Raw genomic sequence first — 26,146 nt, 5'->3', positions numbered from 1 at the left:
TATTTTCCTGTAGTGATTTAGGGAAAATCACGGAAAACCTATATCCGGATAGATGGACGCGGGTTTGAACCACATAATATGGTGTTCAATAAATTAAGCGTACTTCAAAGACAACTTCATGGCCATCATTTTCAGTTATTGTCACAAATGAAACAAATATGTATGTAAATATAAAATCACTTCCTATTACAACATTCAGTCCTTAAATTTAAAATGCAAAGCCACCAGTAGTTCTCACAGCGCCATCATCAAATACCAAAAATCATCAGCTATAAATCCGTGCTATAGCCGTCTTTTCAGCAGTACGACAGTAAAATTATTGTGGATAGCTATATGAACTGAGAAGTTGGTTTTGTCGATTTCTTCTAATTATGCAGTGAGCTGTGAGCAGTGCTCCAAAGGTGCACCACAAATTCCACTTTGTACGGGCACACTGCAATGACAACAAAAGTATTGCAGATGTGCTATACAGGGTACACCAGCGTGAAACACGGATACGCATTTATTACATATCATTCAAATTGAGTCTGACAAAAGGTATTTGCGCCACCGCAGATTTGGTCTGAAAGCATGTACCGTAATGAATCTTTCACGATCAGTTAGTGGCACGTTGTCATAGGAGTAACTATTCGACCGACTATTCAATCCATATTAGAGATTTTAGTCCAACTGCTTCAGTACAGAGTGTCGTTCTCTTCGATACTGTTCAGGGCACCAAGTGATTACTTTAAAAAACGTTCCGAACACAGGGTAGAAAGATTCTGCCTTCGTCGCCAGCTCAGGACAAAGGGGCATAATTTTCGTAAGATCCAAAAACAGTGATGTATTTTCTAATGGTTAAGATCCACTATTATCATTTTGGTGAGTTTTAAGGGCCGGTATTTAGCTCTACGGCATTCTGTCAGATAGCAATGGTTCGGTGTGAACACGCCCCAGTTCAGTAAATGAATGTTGTCTTATCAGCGTTGGCGAGCGTTATGCGACAGTAATGTCGTTGAAATGATCATTGGATGTTTCGGATCTCAAGTTGTAATGGGTACTCATCACTGAAGATGTCTTACCAGCAAGTAAAATGATGGGAAAAGAAATGGGTTCAAATGACTCTGAGAACTATGGGACTTAACATCTATGGTCATCAGTCCCCTAGAAATTAGAACTACTTAAACCTAACTAACCTAAGGCCATCACACAACACCCAGTCATCACGAGGCAGAGAAAATCCCTGACCCCTCTGGGAATCGAACCCGGGAACCCTGGCGCGAGAAGCGAGAACGCTACCGCACGACCACGAGCTGCGGACACGGGGAAAGAAAATAATAATTATTATTACTGCTCTTCTGGAAAATGGCCGCTTTAACATACATATTACGTAGTTAACTATTAATGTATGATATGAAGAATGTTCTTCAACGTCAACCTGAACCGTACAGCAGCTGCTTCTGAGGGGCAAATATTTTTTTTATTTATTTCATTTTATGAAGTCGTGAGTTTACCACGAAGAAGAATTGCGGTATAACCAGACACTGGGCAGCATTGTTTGGAATTAAACTGCTCAGTATCACCTTCCCAAGTTCTAGTGGCTGAATCCTCATCTCATTGAATCAGTCTGCTTCTGTTTGGATCCTGCTGTTTCGCGTGTAAATGCTCAGTTTGATTCCATCACCCACATTTTCCACTGCTTAAAACGAGATCGTAGTAGTAAAGTATTTTCCTGATTGCCTTTATCCATCTCTACGTCACAAATAAAGTTATTATTTTGTACTCTTCTGCTCATGGCACACATCTGCATACTTTCAGTGGAATACAGAAAAAAACTTCTAGCTTTCCTTTCCGTAGTAGAGACTCGAATTATCACGCTTTCTGTTGCCTTCGGTAGTTAACATATAACACAATTTACATCTAATATTGTAAGATATTGGAAAGGCATTCAGTCACATTTGACGTCGCCGCTCCTTCTCTTCCTGTCGTCAGTTTGTTTCGTAGAATTAACAATAAACCTTCAAATTGGCACTTCAAATCATAATCTGTGGTCGCATAACATGGTTGTAATACGAAACAATCAGATACATCTCCTGCATCATGAACGACGATATCCCTTTCACATGATGAAATGTAACTCCGAAATAACTGAGGCCGTTGGTGGCATCATCGGATACTACTCCACTCGAAGAACACCGTCATGAAGTGTGCCTTAAGGTAAATAGAATGTCGTCAGGAAGCATGTCAGGAATATGTCACCTACAATGGGCAAAGATCATTCATATTAATGTTGTATCGTGAAGTCGTGCAAACAGCAAGTAAGGACAGTATACAATTAATGGTTTTCCTGACATTTTGTCTTACTTCAATACATTGTCTTAACGGAGTGATGTGGGAGAACAAACTAGGCGAGTAATAATCGTGAGGATACCGTAGCTTCTTTCAACTTCTATTACTGATATGAATTTCCTAGATAAATCTGATGAACTTAGGAGAGACAGGGAGTAATGTAAATTACGTCGAAAAGAATAACGGATAGAATTAGTTTTAAAAAGAGCCACAGTATTGTTATTCTGACTAAAAATCGAGGCACACCTTACACGGTGTAGTATTCCTACGAGAATTTTACGATAGTTTTGTCTCAAACTTCAATCGTACGTTTCTGTGATCTTAGTCCTATATTAAGAACCTCTCTTAGAAGCCTTTTACCAAACAGAATATTATTCAAAGAAATATAACGAAAAATAACAGTGGACTTTAATGCTGCCTGCATGACCCACGTGTGTGTGTCGTTGAACATTGGAACCTCAGAGTCTACACGTTTCATGCCTCTGTACACCACAGTGATACATGTCCTCTCTTAATTTTGGAGGTTTGTGTCACCGTAGCTTGGTAAGCTTACACAGCTTAAGTGGAGCCGGTGTCCCAGGGGTCTGTGACGATAAATTCTCCAATGACAGTCTGGTGGCAACGTAAACGGACAACGAAATAAACGGAGAGTGTTTGGTGATGTAGTGTACGGTCATCTCCGACTTAATGGTGTTATATGAGACAATAACCGTACATCATCCGATGTGATTGCTGAAACGCACACAGCTGTACTCCGTTGCTGCGTAAAGGATACCGAAACAAGAAGCCTCGGTGCGTCTAATGTAGAGCGTATAAAGTGAGATACATCGCGTAGTACCCATTACACATCATAAAATTATAAATCAAGTGGTGTGATAGCGCTACGCTTCATCTGTTAGTTGAGGGAAAGTGCATTCCGTAAAATATTGCTGCTTTTCGATCATATATCACATACGCAGTGGCACGGCTGGTCGAAAAATGAGCTCTCATGCCTTCGCCTACGGAGATGCTAGCTCCGTGTCGTCAGAAAGATTTTGTAATCGCTGACAGCGACTGACATTTACCTGTACGATACTGGGCCAGATGTTTCAGTAATAAAACACTGCCATCAGGTTCGTTGCCCTCACTCTAGATACAGTCTTTATCAGTGAAGTGGGCGAAAGACAAGGATTTCTGGTCAGAGGAGTATAGGGTAATATGAACAGCAGCAGAAAATGGCACCGTGGGAGTAGGATTTTTTACGAATAGAAACGTAGGAGAGACAGTGAGTTACTGTGAACAGTTAAGGGGCTCCGGAACGCCCTATACTTGCAATGTTAAAATAACGCTTATAAATTACATCTTTCCTCACAAAGTATTTGAGGTAGGAAGTTGAACTTTTTACAGATTATTTATTGGAATATGGGCTACAACTTAACAGAGGGATTTTACAAAATTTTATTTCAGTTACTAAAGATGATTTTTTTTTCAATTGTAATGAAAATTCACAAATTTTTGCAATTTTTTTTATATATTCAAAAATATACAGTTTTTTTGTAAAAAGGCTGTGTTAAATTATGCAGAAGGTACTGTGTAACATTTACTGAAAGTTTGAAACAAATATGTTAGGAAGATCCTTAGAAAACATGTAATTAGTATGAGAAAATAAAAGTTTTGGGAATCGAGCGACAAAGATTGGATTAACTTTTTAGTGCATTCCAGGTCCATAGGATGGATTATCTTCATCCTCTGCAAACTCCTCCTCCAGCGTCCTCTTGTTCCTCCTCCTGTTTACTCTTGCTTGTATTTCTAGACTCTTTACAGCCCTGTCTGCAGCCCGAAGACGTTCATTGTCTAAAGCAAGCATCGCTCCTACCATGTTAGAACCTATCTTCATTCCCATATTTCTAAATACCTTGCACCTTACAATGTTGCCATCACTGAAAGTCGCAACAGCATCATACACACCAAAGTGAAGTGTTTCTATTCCAACAAATACAGTCTTGGGGATTCTCGACCATATAACACTACTTACACTTTCATTGGGGTTTTGAGTTTTTCCGTGCATACACTTTTTCAACAGCGATATATATTGAACCATCACAGGTTAGCCACAACACATACTTTATCTCACATCACTAAAATGTACCTGATGAACACGGACGTTAATAATAACACCATTTGACAGCAGTTTAACAGCGCCACAGTGGGTCACGCCCATGTAGAACACATTTAAAAAAAATTTAAAAATAGTTGTAGTCTTCGGAATTGAATAAATTATATATCTATTAAAAGGTAATAGTCTGCAGATTCAGAAAACGCAAAAAAGTAAAAATTGAACTTTTCATGATTTTGAGCCTTTCCGGAGCCCCTTAACTTGTAGGTTTGAGGCTACCGACGCTACGACAATACTTAACTCAGTAGGGAGTTCAGTTGAAGAGGACTGGATATCTCTGGAAAGGACAATCACAGAAGATGGAGAAGAAAAAAACATAGGTACAAGGAAGGTAACTGGGAATAAACTACGGTTAACAGTTGAAATACTTCAACTGATCCCTGAAAGAAGTAGGTACAAAAATGATCCGGGAAATTCAGGTATACAGAAACACAAGGCACATACGATAGAAAGTGAGTGTGGAAATGACAAACTAATCATACAGAAAAATCTAAACGTTCTTCATTTAAACTCAAACCAGGGGTGATAACATTAAGAGTTCAGATTCAACTGTTAAATGTACAGGAGAGACCGGATAGGTGAAAAAGACTACACTGAGGTCTTCCGCGAGGGGGAGAACATAAGCAATAACGTGACAGTGGAAGAAAAAGAAGTCGATACGGAAGAGACAGCGGACCCTGTATTAGAATCATAATTTAGAAGAGATCTGAACGACTTAATATAAAATATGGCAGGAGGAATACATAACTTTCCATTGAGGTTCTAAAATAATTTGGTGAAGTAGAAACAAAACGATTATACTCGTTGGTGTACTGAGTATACGAGACTAGCGGTATATCATCAGACTTTCGGGAAAACATCATACAACCAAAATCCGAAGATTTTCAAGGGCCGACAAGTATGAGAATTATAGCACAAACAGCTTAACATCTCATGCACCCAAGCCGTCGTCATGAACAGTGTACAGAAGAATGGAAAAGCGAATTGGGTATACGTTAGATGATGATCCATTTGGCTTTAGGAAAGTAAAGGCATCAGAGAGACAGTTCTGACGCTGGAGTTGATAATGGAAACAAGAGTGAAGAAAATCTAGAAGCGTTCATAGAAACTGTCGACCTGAAAAAAGCGCTCGACAATGTGAAATGGTGCAAGATGTTCGAAATTCCTAGGTAAATAGGGGTAAGCTATAGGGAAGGACGGGTAATACACAATATGTACAAGAACCTAGAGGGAACAATAAGAGAGGAAGACGAAGAACGAAGCGTACGGTTGAAAAGGGTCTAACACAGGAATGTAGTTTGTCTCCCTTATTGTTAGATCTGTACACCGAAGAAGATAAATGAGAGGATCAAGACAGTGATTAAACAAAGAGGTGAAAGGATATCAATGCAAATATTCGCTGATGACACTGATATTCTAGGTGAATGTGAAGAAGAATTACAGAATACGCTGAATGGGTTAACTGCTCTGATGAGTACACAATATGGATCAAAAGCAAACGGAAGAAAGTCGAAACCAATAGGTAGTAGCAGAAATGAGAACTTCGAGAAACGAGACATCTGAACTGGCGATCAAGAAGTAGATGAAGTTAAAGTATTGTGATACCTAGGCAGCAAAGCAATCCATGACGAACGGAGCAAGAAGGGAGTGAGAGACTGACTGGCACTGGCAAGAAAGGTATTTCTGGCCAAGAGAAATGTACTAGTATCAACATATGTCATAATCTGAAGAAGAAATTTCTAAGCACGTACTTTTTCAGCTCAGCACTGTATGGTAGTGAGACACGGAGTGTGCGAAACCCGTAGCAAATGAGAATGGAAATATTTGAGATGTGTTGCTACACAAGCACGTTGAAAATTATGTGTACTGATACGGCAGTTAACGAGGAAGTTCTCCGTAGAATTGCCGAGGAAAGGAATATGAGGTAAACAGTGACAAGAAGAAGGAACAGGATGGTAGGTATGTGTTACGATAGCAGGTAATAACATCCATGATACTACAGGGAGCTATAGAGAGTGAAAACTCTAGATGAAGACAGAGACCGCTGTGCTGCTCTGAGATGAAGAGGTTGGCATAGGAGAGGAATTCGTAGCCGGCCGCATCACACCAGTCAGAAGACTGATGACTCGAAAAAGGAAAACTGGCGAGGACTTTCTCATAGGACAACCAATTAATTTAAGCGGCAGCAGCAGGGAGAATTAGCAAGAGTTAAACTAAGACAAGTTTCGAAGTCTCCATCTCAGCAAGAGTATATCTTAAAGTTCTAGAGCACCACAAATTTAACTGGATAGTTTAAAACAGGGGCGGGCAAAAGTTGCACGCGGCTCATGAGCACACGGCGCTGCACGTGTGCTGCTCACGTGCAATCGTCAAACGGGACAGTGACGACAGCCGGCAGGTTGCGGCAGTGTAGTACCAGGCTAAGCTGCGGACGTTGATGCGAAGCGACCACTACGTACAGAACGTTGTATTTCAAGAACCGGAAAATGCAGAGTGAACCAAGGAAACGGAGAAGTGGAGATTTGCTATCTTTTAAAAAGGAATGGGAGAATCATTTTTTCTTTCTGCAAAAACGTGAAAATTCTAAATGTATGTGATAGTATTCTCGCTGGTCAGCGGAAGTCTAATATTGAACGCCATTATAAAAAATTTCAATATGTTCCCGTACTTAGTGCAATAAAAGAAGAATTTCTCAAGCGATTTGGGGATATATCACACTTATCCCAAGGTTTTGAATAGCTCTGGAGACAATTTGCTGTTTCTGTAGATGATATTCATCCCAGTTTGCAAACGGAATTAATAGATCTGCACTGTAGATTCTACAGCATAATTCTCGTCTGAGAGACAAGTTCCTTTTGGCAAGACGTGTAGTAGATTTTTATCACGACTTTCCACAGCAAGAGTTTCCTCGTCTTCATCGTGAAGCCGCGAAGATAATGTCAATGTTTGGCTCGGCATACGTTTGTGAGAGACTTTTTCTGTTATGAAAATTAATACGTCTCTGTTAAGAGCAAACATCAGTAACGAAAATTTACGTAACTGTTTGCGTTTGTCTGTATGCAGAAATTTTGTTCCAGATATTAAATGTATTGTAAACTCCACCTGTGATAATTAAATAAAACGTATCGTAGGTATAGGTACTCTTTCAAACCACGATTTCTTTCAAGCACTCCTACTAACCTTATTCCTTCATTCAATAAAACAGATCAGGAAACAAAACGCATTACATAGGAAGAAGCGGAGGGACGGTATGGTGGGGAGTGGAGAGAAGCGTGTGGCCAGCTTGCCCCTGTGTGCACGCAGAACAACTGTTAACTGCACACGTGCAAGTGCATCGCACACGTGCAGGATTCCTGCCCGCCCCTGGCTTAAAATTTCAACCAAGGGGAGCCGGAACGATGAAAATGACAAAATTAACCTTTTTTGGTTTCTTTCATTATAGAATTATTTCTAGTTTTTTGAATAAAGCAAATAAAGTTTCACCCATCTCAGTGAAGTCTCAGCGTGGTTTTTGACGCGCCGCGTAAACGGCTATAGTGACTTGGTGTGTCACCTCTGACGGCGGCGCTCGCTGGCTGCAAGCGGGGTATCTTTGCGGAATCAGACAGTGTTTTGTTATCCAACGTTGTATGGCTAATGTGATCAGATGGGTTTACTCACCTACTAAATGGCTCTGAGCACTATGGGACTTAACTTCTGAGGTCATCAGTCCCCTAGAACTTAGATCTACTTAAACCTAACTAACCTAAGGACACCACACACATCCATGCCCGAGGCTGGATTCGAAACTGCGACCGTAACGGTCCTGCTGTGCCAGACTGAAGCGCCTAGAAGCACTCGGCTACTCCGGCCGGCCTCACCTACTAATTTTAGGATCAAATGGAGTAACGTTTACCGATACGAACAGTCACTTGTCACAGAGAAAAACGCTATACTGTGTCTGTTGACTTGCGGAGTTTGCTTTGTGTTGTCTATCCGTTCAATTTTGCGTATTTGACGAATTTTGCTCGTACCTGTAGCATTGAGCATATAAGGAGAGCAGTATGGGCATTACTTTTTCGTACTGCATCAACAAATGAGCACCCGCGTCACGCACTGTGTCCCACAGGTGATAACGCATGGTGTAAGTACCAATCAGGAAAGGAATATGCCCATAAAAACAGTTTGTCAAATGCTGTAATTGATGTAATGAAGCCCATTTTCAGAGATTTATCACACCCAAGTTTATTGGAAAGATGTTTACATGGGAAAACACAAAATCTAAGCGAAAGTGTAAATAATTTAATTTGAATTAGGATTCCCAAAAGAGTGATTGTACAGATAAAAACATTGCATTTTGGAGTGTATGATGCAGTGGCAACATACAATCAAGGAAACATTATCAAATGTAATGTGCTCAAACGTCGAGGTTTCCAAACAGGACACATCCCAATTTCTACAATGCGCCTAATTGATGAAGATAAACTAAGAGGAGAAGAGACAAAAGCCTACAACATGCAGCCAAAGGGGAGAAAAGACCAGTGAATAAGAAACTAACACTGGAAAAATAAGAGGATGCTAATAATCCATCATATGGACAGGAATATATTAAGAATCTACGGAAGTCATTTCCCGTAACTTTAAAATTTTCATCTTTATGGAACATTTTCTCAAAAACTGCTAACAGTATATCAATGAAATTTATAGACAATATTGTTTACTTCTTTTGCTTCATTTTTATAACAAATTGTAAAAGAAATATTTTATAATTCAAGAGTTATAGAAGAAAAAGTGCAGAATTTTTGAGAAAAAAATAAGCAACTGTTTAAAAAAGTTGTAAAAGAAAAACCAATAAATATTTATTAACATGGCACTATAACTTTGTAAAGAAATATACACTGAATTTCTTAACATGGCATTATAACTTTGTAAAGAAATAATCACTGAACATGAAGTCCCAATTTCAGAGCAATATGTTTAATGGATTTAGAAAAAATGATCCTTCTATTTGCTAAAATTAACATGGAGGGGATGGATCGTTCCGGCTCCCCTTAAAAAAAATCTCACCGCTGCAGAAGACAGTTCATTCTCTGAAGTCTTTAAATGCTGTTAAAGCAAAGTTAGTGCAACAGAGCCCGTAATGCTTAACGGAGCGCATGTGGAAATATGCATCACGTGTAACGTCAAAATGATCATGAACCAGAAGCTGTTAGTAAGTTCGTAGAAACCCAAAGGTATTCTGAAACGCACTGTGGTATTCCTTCCATTAAAAGAATATAATATATTGCACATCTAATTGCAATTCCATGGACACTGTCTTTATATTACGAGCATGATAAAACAGACCGAAGAAAATCACCATATATTTGTATCAACGCAGAAAATATTATGCTTATGAGTGGAAGACCAATGACACAATCAACTTGAAACTTAGAGTGACTGAAAAAAAGTTTGATACATCTGTAAAAAGTTGTGAACTAGGAAATAGGCATTAAATTTCCCAGGTTTAAAACACGACTTCAAAATAGCTCCTGGAAAGTACCCTAAAGTTCCACGAACTGACAAACCATAAAATTTACAGTGATTTAAATGCAGCGATAAATAACAGCCAACAACAATCTTACAATAATTAAGAACTAAGTCACTTCAGTGTGGCCACATAATTACCAATAAACTAAGTATATACATTAAATCAATGAGGACGTCACCAAAACACGAGTCGCAAGAAGAGAGTCGTTTCATCCGGTGACTTTGCGACCACGTAAAGTGGTTCTGCCACGAAGCTTTCTTGTTGGCTGGCTCCCGTCAATGTTCTGGCTACTCCCTATAAACTTACAGTCTTCCTCCAACGACGAGCTACCTTAGACGATAGAAAAGTGACTACAGATTCTTTGAGGCAGAGGGGTGCCTACCAACGTTCAGTATTACTCGATTTGAAATTTGTCTGTCACGGGACGCCTTTGTGCGAGACATAAACGACAATTGTTTTAAACACACCACAGCGGTATACAGGGAGTGAGATGAACAATTTGATGTAGTTAATTTTGTGGTCAATTAAGTCGGTGAGCTACTATGACTTGGCCTACGAATCCTCCAAGCCCCCCTGCCCCAAGCTGATGCTCGGCGCTAGAGATTATCAATATTCTCTGTCACCCTGCGCGAAACGTATTTATCCTAGAGGGAAAAAAATGAAATCGATCTTTTCTGTAGGGTACTTTACGTATTTTTAATTTTCGTTCACGGATATGATTTCGACAGAGGCTACGGTTCTCGACATATTGGAGACCATACAAAATCGACTTTCAAATCCACTCGCTCCCCCCCCCGTTGAACAGGTACTTTGTTCATGGAACTCCCTTCAAACATTGGATGAAGATTTCAGATTACGCGAATCACTTCCCATATTCGAAAGTTTTCTTTGGCCGGTCTATTACAACATCGGCTTATTCGTTAAGATTATTATTCCGAAGCAAATAGGCTTTTGTATACGTCAGGCATAAACTAATCAGTTTTCAATCTGAGCTCAACTTGATCCCTACAAGCGCAAAAAATAGTTCCGTAGAAAGAAGGCCAGACGAACAATGCAATTTAAACGTTAATTTAATGTTGATAAAATTCACAATACCCTGAGGTGAAATTTACACAGTGAGTTTTACAGTTTGTAAGTGTACTACGAAGCCAGGTAATTAAGATCAGATAAGGTCGAATATGGCAAATATCTAGTGCAGTCGTAAAGAATTGTGCAGTGGCAGGAGGGACTGCCACGAGCAACCAACGTAATGTCCTGAGCGGTGCCGGTAAGTGTGGCATCTTTGTTACGTTTGATGGCCCTTTGGTAAGTTTTCCCTGAACAACTAGAAAACCAGGCCTATCGAAGTACACTTCTGGTCATTAAAATTGCTACACCAAGAAGAAATGAAGGTCATAAACGGGTATTCATAGGACAAATACCTTATACTAGAACTGACATGTGATCGCATTTTCGCGCAATTTGGGTGCATAATTCCTGATAAATCGGTACCCAGAACAATCACCTCTGGCCGTAATAACGGCCTTCATATGCCTGGGCATTGATCAGAGCTTGGATGGCGTGTACAGGTACAGCTACCCAAGCAGCGTCAACACGATACCACAGTTCATCAAGAGTAATGACTGGCGTATCGTGAGGAGCCAGTTGCTCGGCCACCATTGACCAGACGTTTTCAATTGGTGAGAGATCTGGAGAATGTGATGGCCAGGGCAGCGGTCGAACATTTTCTGTATCCAGAAAGGCCCGTACAGGACCTGCAACATGCGGTCGTGCATTATCCTGCTGGAATGTAGGGTTTGGCTGGGATCGAATGAAGGGTAGAGCCACGGGTCGTAACACATCTGATGTGTAACGTCCTCTGTTCAAAGTGCCGTCAATGCAAACAAGAGGTGAGCGAGACATGTAACCATACCATCACGCCGGTTGATACGCCAGTATGGCGATGACGAATACACACTTCCAATGTGCGTTCACTGCGATGTCGCCAAACACGGATGCGACCATCATGATGCTGTAAACAGAACCTGAATTCATCCGAAAAAATGTCGTTTTGCCACTCGTGCACCCAGGTTCGTCATTGAGTACACCATCGCAGGCGCTCCTGTCTGTGATGCAGCGTCCAGGGAAACCATAACCATGGTCTCCGAGCTGATAGTCCATGCTGTTGCAAACTTCGTCGAACTGTTCGTGCCCATCGTTGTTGTCTTGCAAACGTTCCATCTGTTGACTCAGGGATCGAGACGTGGCTGCACGATCCGTTACAGCAATGCGGATAAGATGCCTGTCACCTCGACTGCTAGTGATACGAGGCCGTTGGGATCCAGCAGGGCGTTCCGTATTACCCTCCTGATCCAACCGATTCCATATTCTGCTGACAGTCATTGGATCTCGACCAACGCGAGCAGCTATGTCGCGATACGATAAACCGCAATCGCGATTGGCTACAATCCCAGCTTTATCAAAGTCGGAAACGTGATGGTACGCATTTCTCCTCATTACAAGAGCCATCACAACAACGTTTCACCAGGCAGCGCCGGTCTACTGCTGTTTGTGTATGAGAAATCGATTGGAAATTTTCCTCAAAGCAGCACGTTGTAAGTCTCGCCACCGGCGCCAACCTCGTGTGAATGCTCTGAAAAGCTAATCATTTGCCTGTCACAGCATCTTCTTCCTGTCGGTTAAATTTCGCGTCTGTAGCACGTCATCTTCGTGGTGGAGCAATTTTAATGGCCAGTAGTGTATATCCCAGCACAAAATTAAACTATTCTCAATTTCCTACAAAAAATAGCATTGTAATTTTTGTCTCTGCGGCTTACAGTTCGTGTGCAGACACGGAATGAATATTGACAACATTAAGTGAAGCGCATACGTTGTAGTTCAGACGATTTCTGTACTCCAATTTGAAGTAGTTTTGCGACAAGTGTCGTACATCGAAATGTTGCTCTCGACTGCCTCTACACCAGTGTGATACGTTATCATCAGTTGCGTTTACATCTGTTTACAATTGTTCATCTGAATATCTGCCTTCTATTTAGACCTTAATGTAAGTTATGACGCAACTCAGGGATTATTATGCTAACAAGGGGACCACCCCTACTCCGATTTCGTCCAGTCTCATGGAACAGGCAGTTACTGACCAGAAATGAAGATGACAGCCTGACAAAAGTGGAAGCTGCAGATGGCAAAGCATTTAGAAAGAACAGGATTTGTGGCAAGGGCCGGGCAGTACATGAAGTTTAGTGTAGTTTCCAGGCTGTGGTTGGCGCAGCGGAAAGGGTACCGAACGGTAATGCGACGGTTTTCAAGAACGCCCCACTCGTACTACGCCCCCAGAAATGTCCCAGTTTAGTCGGTGAGTCTGCAGATGGTGTACTACGCCCCCAGAAATGTCCCAGTTTAGTCGGTGAGTCTGCAGATGGTGTACTACGCCCCCAGAAATGTCTCAGTTTAGTCGGTCAGTCTGCAGATGGTGACATACGGGGCGCTCAATATAACTGGCGAAGCTTTCCCACCCAAAATTTTGCGATAATTCAGCCAGTCCGTCTTTGAAATGACTTAGTGATCCGTCGCGTAGGGATTCTTCCTACCTGTGATGTGCTCTAGAAGTTTTATGTCCTCTTGCACAGCCGTAGCAGCGCTATCGTATTCTGCAAGTGCTATCCCACTGTGTGAGTTTTATGTAATGAAGCGGGAAATAATTGTTTAAACGGCATGTGTAAAATATACTTGTTCTAACTTTTCATAACCTGACTATTAACGGTACGAGAGCGTGGTCTACCGCATGACTAGATCTATAGGCATGCTATCGACGAGTGCCGACTATGGAGCACATTATATATCCCGAGCGTAAAATCGGTATAAATCGCATAGGATCGTACATCTTACGTTGTGCCAAAGTTATTCATTTATTTTTTTATATCAACGTTTCCCAGCATTTTAAAATTTATGAAAGGTAGGGTTTATGACCCGTAGATTCCTCTCAGTGTCTTAGTGGCAAAAGGCAACTTCAAATTTTATTAATAACAGTTACTTCATTTGCGCCAGGATAAATGTACTTTCCCTACGTATCTATTTGCTGACGTCACGAACGATCTCTGCATCAGCACCTCATCTCACTTGCTCTGAATGCGCCACGTGGCCAACTGCCTCTTCTAGGCTCTGCCGCCGCCGCCTTCATACTCCATATGCACTGCAGCGTTGTTATATTCACTTCACGTACTTGAAATAGTAAAACTTGGAATAAAGTAAAATGACCTCTTATCTGAAAATAAGTGGTACCATACATACTTAATTTCAATCTTTACATTTTTTATTGCTGATAAACCGAAATAATGCTCAGTCTATGGCATTTATTAATATTTTAGTGAAAGCCGTGAACATGACTTCTGTGACTAATGTGTTGAATCGCTACGTGCAAGAGAACAAATGTCTTCTGTTAAGTGTCTGGTGAGCAGGAGAATCACAACCACAGTTATACAACAAGACTATTCAAGACGAAGATGGATTACCACCGTGAAGTATTAAAGTGATACCTCGCAAATTCAATCTGTTAACGCTGCCCCTCACCGTGTATTTTTATAGTCAGGAAAAGAGTTTGAGAAAAACTCTTAAAAACTCCCTTTATCTAGAAAGAGGAAGAAATCACATCTCGTATAACAATACATTACACTGTCCGTCACCAGCTATCCTCAGCAAAATTCCGGAAAATGATGCGTAACGCGTGTTCTACATCTACCCTACATCCATAGTCCCCAAGCCACCTGACGGTGTTTGGCGGAGGGTACCGTGAGTACCTCTATCGGTTCTCCCTTCTATTCCAGTCTCGTATAGTTCGTAGAAATAAAGATTTTCGGTATGCCTCTGTGTGGGCTCTAATCTCTCTGAGTTTATCCTCATGGTCTCTTCGCGATGTATACGTGGGAAGGAGCAATATACTGCTTGACTCCTCGGTGAAGGTGTGTTCTCGAAACTTCAACAAAATCCCGTACCGAGCTACTGAGCGTCTCTCTTGCAGAGTCTTCCACTGGAGTCTATCTATCATCTCCGTAACGCTTTCGCAATTACTAAATGATCCTATAACGAAGCGCTCTGCTCTCCGTTAGATCTTTTCTCTCTCTTCTATCAACCGTATCTGGTACGGATCCCAACCCTGTGAGCAGTATTCGAGCAGTGGGCGAACAAGTGTACTGTAACCTACCTCCTTTGTTTTCGGAAGGAATTTCCTTAGGATTCTTGCAATGAATCTCAGTCTGGCATCTGGTTTACCGACGTTTAATTTTATATGGTCATAATATTTTAAATCACTCCTAATGCCGGCTATTAGATAATTTATGGAATTAACTGCTTCAAGTTGCTGACCTTCTATATTGTAGCTAATTGATAAAGGATCTTTCTATGCATTCGCAGCACATTACACTTGTCTAAATTGAGATTCAATTGCCAATCCCTGCACCATGCGTCAATTCGTTGCAAATCCTCCTGCATTTCAGTACAATTTTAATTCCAGAATAAGATTTTCACTCTGCAGCGAAGTGTAAAGCTGTGAGTACCGATCGTGAGTCGTGCTTCGGTAGCTCAGATGGTAGAGCGCTTGCCCGCGAAAGGCAAAGGTCCCGAGTTCGACTCTCGGTCGGGCACACAGTTTTAATCTGCCAGGAAGTTTCATATCAGCGCACACTCCGCTGCAGAGTGAAAATCTCATTCTGGAAACATCCCCCAGGCTGTGGCTAAGCCATGTCTCCGCAATATCCTTTCTTTCAGGAGTGCTAGTTCTGCAAGCTTCGCAGGAGAGCTTCTGTAAAGTTTGGAAGGTAGGAGACGAGGTACTAGCAGAAGTAATTCTGTGAGTACCGGTCGTGAGTCGTGCTTCGGTAGCTCAGATGGTAGAGCGCTTGCCCGCGAAAGGCAAAGGTCCCGAGTTCGAGTCTCGGTCGGGCACACAGTTTTAATCTGCCAGGAAGTTTCATATCAGCGCACACTCCCCTGCAGAGTGAAAATCTCATTCTGGAAACATCCCCCAGGCTGTGGGTAACCATGGCTCCGCAATATCCTTTCTTTCATGAGTGCTAGTTCTGCAAGGTTCTCAGGAGAGCTTCTGTAAAGTTTGGAAGGTAGGAGACGAGGTACTGGCAGAAGTAAAGTTGTGAGTACCGGTCGTGAGTCGTGCTTCGGTAGCTCAGATTGTAGAGCGCTTGCCCGCGAAAGGCAAAGGTCCCGAGTTCGAGTCTCGGTCGGGCACACAGTTTTAATCTGCCATGAAGTTTCACAATTTTAATTGTTACAACATTTCGATATACTACAGCATCATCTGCAAAAAGCCTCAGTGCACTTCAGATGTCATTCAAAATGTCATTTATATGTATTGTGAACAGGAACATTCCTACGACACTCCCCTGCGGCACACCTGAAATCACTCTTACTTCGGAAGACTTCTCTACATTGAGAATGACATGCTGCGTTCTGTTATCTAGGAACTCTTCAATCCAATCACACAACTGGTCTGGTAGTCCATATGCTCTTACTTTGTTGATTAAACGACTGCGGGGAACTGTATCAAACGCCTTGCAGAAGTCAAGAAACAAGTCATCAACCTGGGAACCCGTGTCTATGGCCCTCTGAGTCTCGTGGACGAATAGCGCAAATTGGGTATGACACGATCGCCTTTTCGAAACCCATGCTGATTCCTAACAACTGTGCGTTGACAGATAATCTGTTATGAAGGTAAGTCAAGTTTGTATCTCCACAGAAACTATAATACAACCACACAAAAGGAAAAATGCGGCACTTGCAACGGGTGTAAGAGGCCGAAAAAATTACTTATTCCTCTGTTTTTGTGATGCATGTCACCCCAGCACATGTAAATCAGTTGTAAAGTAAGAAAAGTGTTTAATGTTATTTACGAAATTTTCGTGTACGGCCTACAATCTCTTTCTGTGAACTGTTGTGCAATTTAAAATTTTTCTTTTGTCTTTGATTTACATTCATTTTTAAAATATCAATAAATGCAGTGTTTGTGAGTTATTTCAATTTATTTGGTGATGAAATAATGTATTAATTGAAAATGAAACTAAAAATAAAATGTTTCCCCCTAGGGATTTGACCACACGCCATTCGGGATACTTTTTTTGTAATGTAAGTGCTGCGCCTACCGGCACCTGGACATTACGCAAACGTACACTGACGAGCTTCACATTATGTCAACCTTCTTAATAGCTTGTTTGTCCGTCTTTGGAAAGAAATATATCTTCAGAGACAGTGATACGACAGTTCGTTGGTAGGTTTGTGGAGGTATATGGCATTAGATGTCTACCCACAGTTCATGGAATTCATTTAAATTACTGGCCGCTGACTCGTGTACTCTGTGATGGCGCTCGATAGCGGCCAGATGGCCTCCATAGCATTTAGCGGACTTGGTCATCGAGACATCAACGACAGTTCACACCATAATGCTCCTTAAACCACAGCAACACGGTTCTGGCACCGAGACACGCAAGGCTGTACTGCTGAAAGACATCTCCGCCGGGAAAGAGACTAAACATGAAGGGATACAGGTTGTTCACAGCTGTCTTCGATTAATACCATAGGTCCCATGCAAGTGCAGGAGAATGACTCCCATAGCATAATACTGCACCCACAAGCCTGCGTCCGTAGCGCGCTGCACGATTTGAGCCGCCGTTTATGTCGGTGACGGCGGCGTTGTGGAGACTACCATCGACCTAGGGTAGCGAAAACTGTGGTTCACCCGAAGAGCCGGCACGTTCCCATTGATCAGCGGTCGAATTCCGATGGTTTCGTGCCCTCTGCAATCGTAATTGACAAAGTCGTTGGGTCAAAAAGTGAAGCCGGCCGCGGTGCCCGTGCGGTTTATAACGATATGTTTACGTAATGTGTATACATAAACATACAGTTATAAATGTCCAGTTATAAATGTGCTGTAACATATAGCTATAATCAGCGGTGGAAACATATTTGCGAACGCCGACCGTGTGCGGTTGTTTCTTGTTGGATCATCTGATCAGTCGGAAGTTGCATTGCAGAGGAGAGTAAATGCCTATTCAAAATATAATTATTTTGGATAGCTCAACATGAATTTCCTAAGGGACCGTAGTTTATCATGCATTTACCAGTAGAATATGGCGCGGAGAAAATATTTCGCCCCATGCAACTTCCGTCCGAGCTCGACGAAAGAATTCGTGACTGTGAACTCTCTATTTGGAAGAAACATATAGAAAATTAAATAATTTCATGAAGAAGTGAGACATAGATTATATAGTAAATGAATAGTCCATACACCAGTTCCATTTAACTCTGAATTTATGGCAATTAATAGACGAACTTACACTGCAATGAAGGATTTAACATGGATGCCGTTTTGACTGGCACTTCTCTTAATGAAAAAAATCCTTTGACGTTTTCACATACACGTCGCACAATAAATCTACTGCTAGGCACTTTTAGTATTACACATTTACTTTACACTAGAACAATATTATTTTTAACAATAATAATACGGCGGCAAGACATGCGCGTCCGACACAAGTTACAGGAGACAAGAGAAGAATGAGTAACCGTTCATCGAGAATATCTCGTACCTCAAAAAAAAATGTGTAAAAGTGTTCTTCTTCTGTCCGTTTTTCGCGCCGCGGTTTTAAAAGTCAATAACTCACTGCATCTCTGTCGGCGCTTCGACAATAAACAAGTTACGTCACAGGTCGTTCACCTTTCACATTCTCGCAATATTATTTGCTAACTGTAGCCGTTGCCGAGCGACTGCTCGATTAGTGAATGATTTAAAATGATAAGGCAATCATATAATGTTACAGGTTCTAGGCGCTGCAATCCGGAACCGTGGGACAGCTACGGTCGCAGGTTCAAATCCTGCCTCGGGCATGGTTGTGTGTGATGTCCTTAGGTTAGTTAGGTTTTAGTAGTTCTATGTTCTAGGGGACTGATGACCTAAGATGTTAAGTCCCATGGTGCTCAGAGCCATTTCAACAAGTGAACACGTAGGAGTGGTCTGAAACCGATCTGCATGTTCCACATAGTACCACGATCGGAGTGCTCCAAAACACGTGTGCGTGCGCCAGCATTGTGCTGTTTCGGCAAAGATGCCACGGATCACCATATTCCTACCGACCGAACCCCCACGTTCTCTGAGGAGTCGTGGACGTCCAACCACTTAAGGCCTAGTGGTAGTTTCACTGTCCGTCTACCTCTTTTTGCAGATTCTCGCGACAGCACCACGGCCGCGCGGAATTAGCCGAGCGGTCTGAGGCGCTGCAGTCATGGACCGTGCGGCTGGTCCCGGTATAGGTTCGAGTCCTCCCTCAGGCATGGGTTTGCGTGTGATTGTCCTTAGAATAATTTAGGTTACGTTGTGTGTACGCTTAGGGACTGATGACTTTAGCAGTTAAGTCCCATAAGATTTCACACACGTTTGAACATTTTTGACCAGCACTACGTGAACATTAGACCAGCTTCGCCGTTTTCGAGGTACTGGCTCTGCGTAATAATAATGTGCTAGGGCGATCCCTCTCCTATGTCTGCTCCTCTTATATATTTTTGCTACCGCGTCATGTGACGTCAACGCTACCAGGAGCCACCAACGTCTCGGTGGGCAGTGGTCATTATGTTTTGACTTATCAGTACAAACGGCTCAACCCGCGCCACACTCAACCCAAATATTATTTTTTTCCTTCTTTCCTGAACACATGGCCCTCTAAAGCCCCGGTATCTGTCACTTTCACTTCTTTCCAAGCTCTTCATGTAACATAAAGTTGACGAAGTCGGTGGTGACGACTACACGCGGTCAGAATTGCAAATAGAATGACGTGATGCGTAGGTAGGTGTAGAATGAATTCTTTAAATTCATCAGTTGGCCTTAAGGCGTTCTTGAACTGCAAGAGCTGTGGAAATGTCATGCTGTTGCATTAGGTGTTACGCTAGCCACATACAGAGAATAAACGCACAAGTTTAAGCTACTATTCTGGCGCGTATTTGTCTTCTGACGGCAACAAAACTGCAACTGGTCCACACTGACGTAAATTGTAATTTTACCAATAAATGTTATAAAGGGTGTTTCAAAACGGACTTTACAACTTTAAAATTTCATATAAATTTACTGGAAGATTTCATAAATCTGGTTTTAGAGTTATTTTGAAGGGAAACACATCAAGCTCTTCCACCTTAAACCGACGATGTTGTGTGTGGCTTCCGTTGGTTATCCTTCCCAAACTCGCTGTAACATTGCAGGTGTAACTCTTTCTGTGGCGGTGTAAATTCTTGGTCTAAGTTCAAGTAGAGAAGTCGACACAGGAGGTACAAACACGATATTCTTGATAAACCCCATTTCAAAAAATCAAGTGTTGTCAGGCCTGGGGAACGTGTGGCCATGCAATTGGCGCATCACGGCCAATCCATCGACCTGGAAGGTGGTCACTGAGAAAATCCCGGATGCTAGCCAGGTAGTGGGGTGGCGCACCATCTTGCATGAAGTAAACATTTCGTTTTTGGTCTCCCTCATCGATCTGTGGTGTCAAAACAGTTGTCACATGTCCATATACACTTTCCCGTTGATGGTTCTCTTGCGGAAAAAAAGGAGCTGCACAGTGCTCATTGCGTAACAAAACCTTCAGTTTAGGCCTATCAAGAACATGTTGCAATGCTTGATGTTGATTTTCACTGCCCAAGGTCCTACAGTTACGTGTGTTAATCTTTCCACTTAAGTGAAAAGTCGACTCATCAGAAAAGATGATTTTGTCCAAGAAATGTTCAGCCGAATATTTAACATATCCGCACAGAAGTTCTTGTGAGCAATTTTGTCACTGTCTTGTATTGCTTGTATGATCGCCAACCTGTTCGCTTTGAAATGCAAACGGTTCTCAACACACGCCAAACAGTCGTATGTGTGATTTGCAGTGCGCGAGATGCACGATGGGTCGATTTCGTAGGGCTGTTGACGAAACGTCTCACTCACTCAACGACGTCGTCAGATGTGCTTCGATGACCTGATGATTTCCCGTATCTTACCGAGCACCCTGTTTCCACAAAACATATGTGCCACTCTTAAATTTTAGGTCTACTAGGAGGATTTTATAGCGTACTTGGTACGGAAATTATGCTGAACTGTTATCGCCGGCTTCAATTCTTCAGAGCGAAACACACAGTTAGCACTCTCGGACCCAGTGTAGGCAGCCATCTTTAACGCAACTGCCGCTAGCGTACCTTACGGTGCGATTCGTCGCTGGGGAACTACGTGAGGCAAAACGTGAAGTAGTTTCCTACAAATCGACACTACAAGCATCTCTGTTGGTACTGTGAATTAATTTATACGAATTTTCGAATCATTTTTAAAACGCTCTGTATTATTCCAGGACAACTGCCTCAGTTGATTGCTCTCCTCGTTACAGGGTAATAGTTCTATTTTTGGAAGTAAACGGAAAAGTCACAGAAGTTGTAACAACGACAGAATTCTCGTTAGAAGAGTTCCCGGGTTATTTCAAGCAGAAAATTTCGTGAAACTTTCGGAATATTGCGATTTATAGCTCTAAAACTTCTTGCGTGTGTGGTAGAGGGACTAGGAGAAAGCGGCTGCTGTGGTCGACGGAGCTATTCTGAAGCTTATTACAGCTGGTAAGGTTCTTAGTGTGGAAATATTTTGTACCTGAACGAACGGCTTTCACATTTTCGCCGCGGAGGGGCGGCTAGCGCGTGTGGGAATGGAGCACTCTGGTAGGTGGGCGACGGGCTGCCCGAGGTGTTTCTGCGAAGTGTGTCGTTAACCTCCTCAGCGCGGGGCGCGGCGACTAATGGTCGCTCATCGCAGGAGCACCGGCGCTGCAATTAATCACCTAGCGTGAAGAATGAGCCCGCGAGATTGCTGCGTCGCACGGCTAATTTTTCTGAAATCCCGCAGCAGGAGCAGTTCCGCTCGCCGGGCGATGAGCTGCTCCCAAACTCGATATAGTTTACATTTCGACGGCACGTTCTCCTTTTGTTTGATTGATCATCTTTTACAAACTCAATTAACTGAATTATTCGGTTTCAAGCCTGTCATTACCAGTGGCAATGTATTGACAGAGAGAAAATGTATATCCAGTATTATTCCTCTCTTGGGAGAGGCATTATACCGTATTCTACAAATTGGTTGAATGAAATGAGCACAAATTTACAACACAAAAATTTTGTTTTCAGCATCTTGTTAATCAAATTTACTTTAGATTCTAGTAACACATTCACACGTTCCTGTGGTACAAACCAAACTGTGGGTCGTTAAAGACCTTGAAAATGTGCATACTGAATTTGTATTGGGTTTTTGTCAGAAAGGACAGTTTGTCTCCATATTGTGAAATAACTTCATTTAGCAAGTACGTACAACGCTTCTTGGAACTGCATGTTTTCATATCGGCTCTTACAGACTGATACATTTTTGCGCCACAATTTAAATTAAAATTAACCTAAATTAATATAAAATTTCTATGGCACATAACTGAATTCTCACAAAATTCGACTATGGTAATGATTTTCCGACTTGAACTGATTTACTCCTATGGATGGATGTAGCTGAATTATACGTACAAGACAGATTAAAGGCAACATACAGTTCTTAATGGCATAATAGATATATTGTGAGCACCTTTTTTAGATTGAAGTCAGCTGATAGGTTTCCTGCTTAAGGGGAGTCTCTCTAACAAGGGAATCACTTTGACAAAGCTTAGTTATCCGAGTAATGAGGGAATTAGTATATTTCATCAAAATATACAAGGTATTAGAGATAAAGTTAGTGAACTGCTTATAGATGTTGACTCTGAAATTATTGGTATATCTGAACACTTCTTAAATATGCAGATAATTCAGAGGCTTCCTTTACCAGGATACAGGTTGGCTGGCTGCTTTTCGAGGAGCTCTTTGCGGTGTGGGGGAGTAGCCATTTATGTGAAAAACGGCATCGCATTTGAGGCAATTGATGTTTCAAAGTACTGCACTGAAAGGGTGTTTGAATGTTGTGCAGGTGTGGTTAAATTTAACGGAGCTAAACTTGTAACTGTTGTTATTTATAGATCCCCAGACTCCAATTTCACAACATTTTTCCTAAAGCTAGAGGAGGTTCTTGGTTCAAATTATAGGAAATACAAAAAGTTAGTTATATGTAGTGACTTCAATATTAATTGTATAAGTGATTGTGCAAGGAAGAGGATGCTGGTAGACCTCTTTAATTCATATAATCTTATGCAAACCGTATTCCTTCCAACGAGAGTGCAAGGGAACAGTAGAACAACCATAGACAACATTTTTGTTCATTCCTCATTACTAGAAGGGCATTCAGTTAGCAAAAAGGTGAATAGCCTTTCAGATCATGATGCGCAAATTTTAACTTTAAAAGATTTTTATGCTGCAACACGTGTTAAATATAGTCATCAGCTGTTCAGGAAAGCTGATCCAGTTACTGTAGGGACCTTTGTAAACCTTATAAAGGAACAAGAGTGGCAAGATCTTTATAGCGCTGATACAGTATACGTTAAATATAATGCTTATCTCCTTTTCTCATGCTCTTTGAAAGTTGCTTTCCGTTAGAACGTTTAAAACAGGGTACTAGCACAAACAGGCAGCCTGGGTGGCTGACTAGAGGGATAAGAATATCTTGTAGAACAAAGTGGCAATTATATCAAAACGTTAGAAACAGTCAAAATCTAAATGCAGCAGCCCATTAGAAACAGTATTGTAAGGTGCTTAAAAATGTTATTAGGAAGGCAAAAACTATGTGGTATGCAGATAGAATAGCTGAGTCACAGGATAAAATTAAAACCATATGGTCAGTCGTAAAGGAAGTTACTGGTCTGCAGAGACAGGTCGAGGATATAGACCAGTGCGTTGTGGGTATGTCCGTGGTACTGATAAGTCGCATATATGTACAGTATTTAGTAATCACTTTCTGAATATAGCAGGTGAACACAATAGAAACCTAGTCCCAACAGGGAATCATATAGCGCTCTTAGAAAAAAGTGTTCCGAGACTGTTACCTGAAATGCTCCTCCATGATACTGACAAGAGGGAGATTGAGTTAATAATTAAATCACTAAAGACCAAGAACTCTCATGGATATGACGGGGTATCTAGCAGAATACTGAAGTATTGTTCCATGTATGTTAGCCATGTACTTAGCCATATCTGTAACTTTCCTTTAGGAGTGGTCGGTTTCCTGACCGATTAAAGTACTCGGTACTGAAGCCACTTTATAAAAAGGGAGACATTGATAATGTTGACAATTTTAGACCTATTTCTATGCCATCGGTGTTTGCTAAAGTTATCGAGAAGGTTGTATATACAAGGTTACTGGAGCACTTAAATTCACATAATTTGCTGTCAAATGTTCAGTTTGGTTTTAGAAACGGTTTAACAACTGAAAATGCTATATTATCTTTTCTCTGTGAGGTTTTGGACGGATTAAATAAAAGGTTGCGAACGCTAGGTGTTTTCTTTGATTTAACGAAGGCTTTTGACTGTGTTGACCACAAAATATTACTGCAGAAGTTGGACCATTATGGAGTAAGGGGAGTAGCTTACAATTGGTTCGCCTCTTACTTTAAGAACAGAAAGCAGAGGGTAATTCTCCGCAATATTGAGAGTGGTAGTGATGTTCAGTCCCAATGGGGCACTGTTAAGTGGGGCATTCCCCAAGAGTCGGTGCTGGCGCCACTGCTGTTTCTTATTTATATAAATGATATGCCTTCTAGTATTACAGGTGATTAAAAAATATTTCTGTTTGCTGATGACACCAGCTTGATAGTGAAGGATCTTGTGTGTAATATTGAAACAGTGACAAATAATGTGGTTCATGAAATAGGTTCGTGGCCTGTGGAAAATAATTTGATGCTAAATCACAGTAAGACTTAGTTTTTACAGTTTCTAACTCACAATTCAAGAAGAACCGATATTTTCATCAGACAGAATGGGCATATTATAAGCGAGACAGAACAGTTCAAATTCCTAGGCGTTCGGATAGATGGTAAGTTGTTGTGGAAAGCCCATGTCCAGGATCTTGTTCAGAAGCTAAATGCTGCTTTATTTACCATTAGAACAGTATCTGAAATAAGTGACACTTCAACACGAAAAGTAGTCTACTTCGCATATTTTCATACGCTTATGTCGTATGGTATTATTTTTTGGGGTAATTCTTCTGATTCAAAAAGGGTATTTTTGGCTCAAAAACGGGCTGTTCGAGATATATGTGGTGTAAGTTCGAGAACCTCTTGTTGACCCCTATTCAAAAATCTGGGAATTCTGACATTGCCCTCACAGTATATATTTTCTTTAATGTCGTTTGTTGTTAGCAATATTAGCCTATTCCCAAGAGTTAGCAGCTTTCACTCAGTTAACACTAGACAGAAATCAAATCTGCATGTAGAATGTACTTCCTTGACTCTTGTGCAGAAAGGAGTGCAGTATTCTGCTGCATCCATTTTCAATAAGCTACCACAAGAACTCAAAAATCTTAGCAGTAGCCCAAACTCTTTTAAGTCCAAACTGAAGAGTTTCCTCATGGCTCACTCCTTCTATTCTGTCGAGGAGCTCCTGGAAGAGCTAAAAAATTAAGCAAATTCCAGTGTTATATTGTTGATTGTCTTCATTTAAACTTACGACTTGTCACCTGAATATGTTTTTTTTATATTTCATTTTATCTGTTTCTAATATCGTGTTATAATTTCATGTATTGACTCGTTCCATGACCATGGAGACTTCTCCTTAATATTGTCCCACGGAACAATAAATAAATAAATAAAATAAAAAAAATCACATCACAGAAGTCTTCACATTCGTAGATTTAAGTAAAAGACAACATTTATTTAATAATGATTTAATTATTAAGAGTATTTATACGATTAATTACATCATTAACACATATCAGGGTAAGATTTTAATGTGATAAACAAATTGTATGCTCAATCAGCACATTATTTTTGTTTTAGTATAAAGTAACTACATCGTCGATAAAGACCGCTCTGTAACATTGCACTCCGACGTCACATCTGGATCATTCAAATTTATGGCTTAGAAGGTTGAGATGAACAGCATTGTCCACAAAATTTCAGTGACGTTTACATTATACACCATCGCTGCACAAATGATTGAGCTTCCTCGTTCTGGGTCGTATGGTT

Source organism: Schistocerca cancellata, chromosome 5 (assembly GCF_023864275.1).
Source record: "Schistocerca cancellata isolate TAMUIC-IGC-003103 chromosome 5, iqSchCanc2.1, whole genome shotgun sequence".
Classification (NCBI taxonomy): Eukaryota; Metazoa; Arthropoda; class Insecta; order Orthoptera; family Acrididae; genus Schistocerca; species Schistocerca cancellata.
This window is presented reverse-complemented; position numbering follows the sequence as displayed.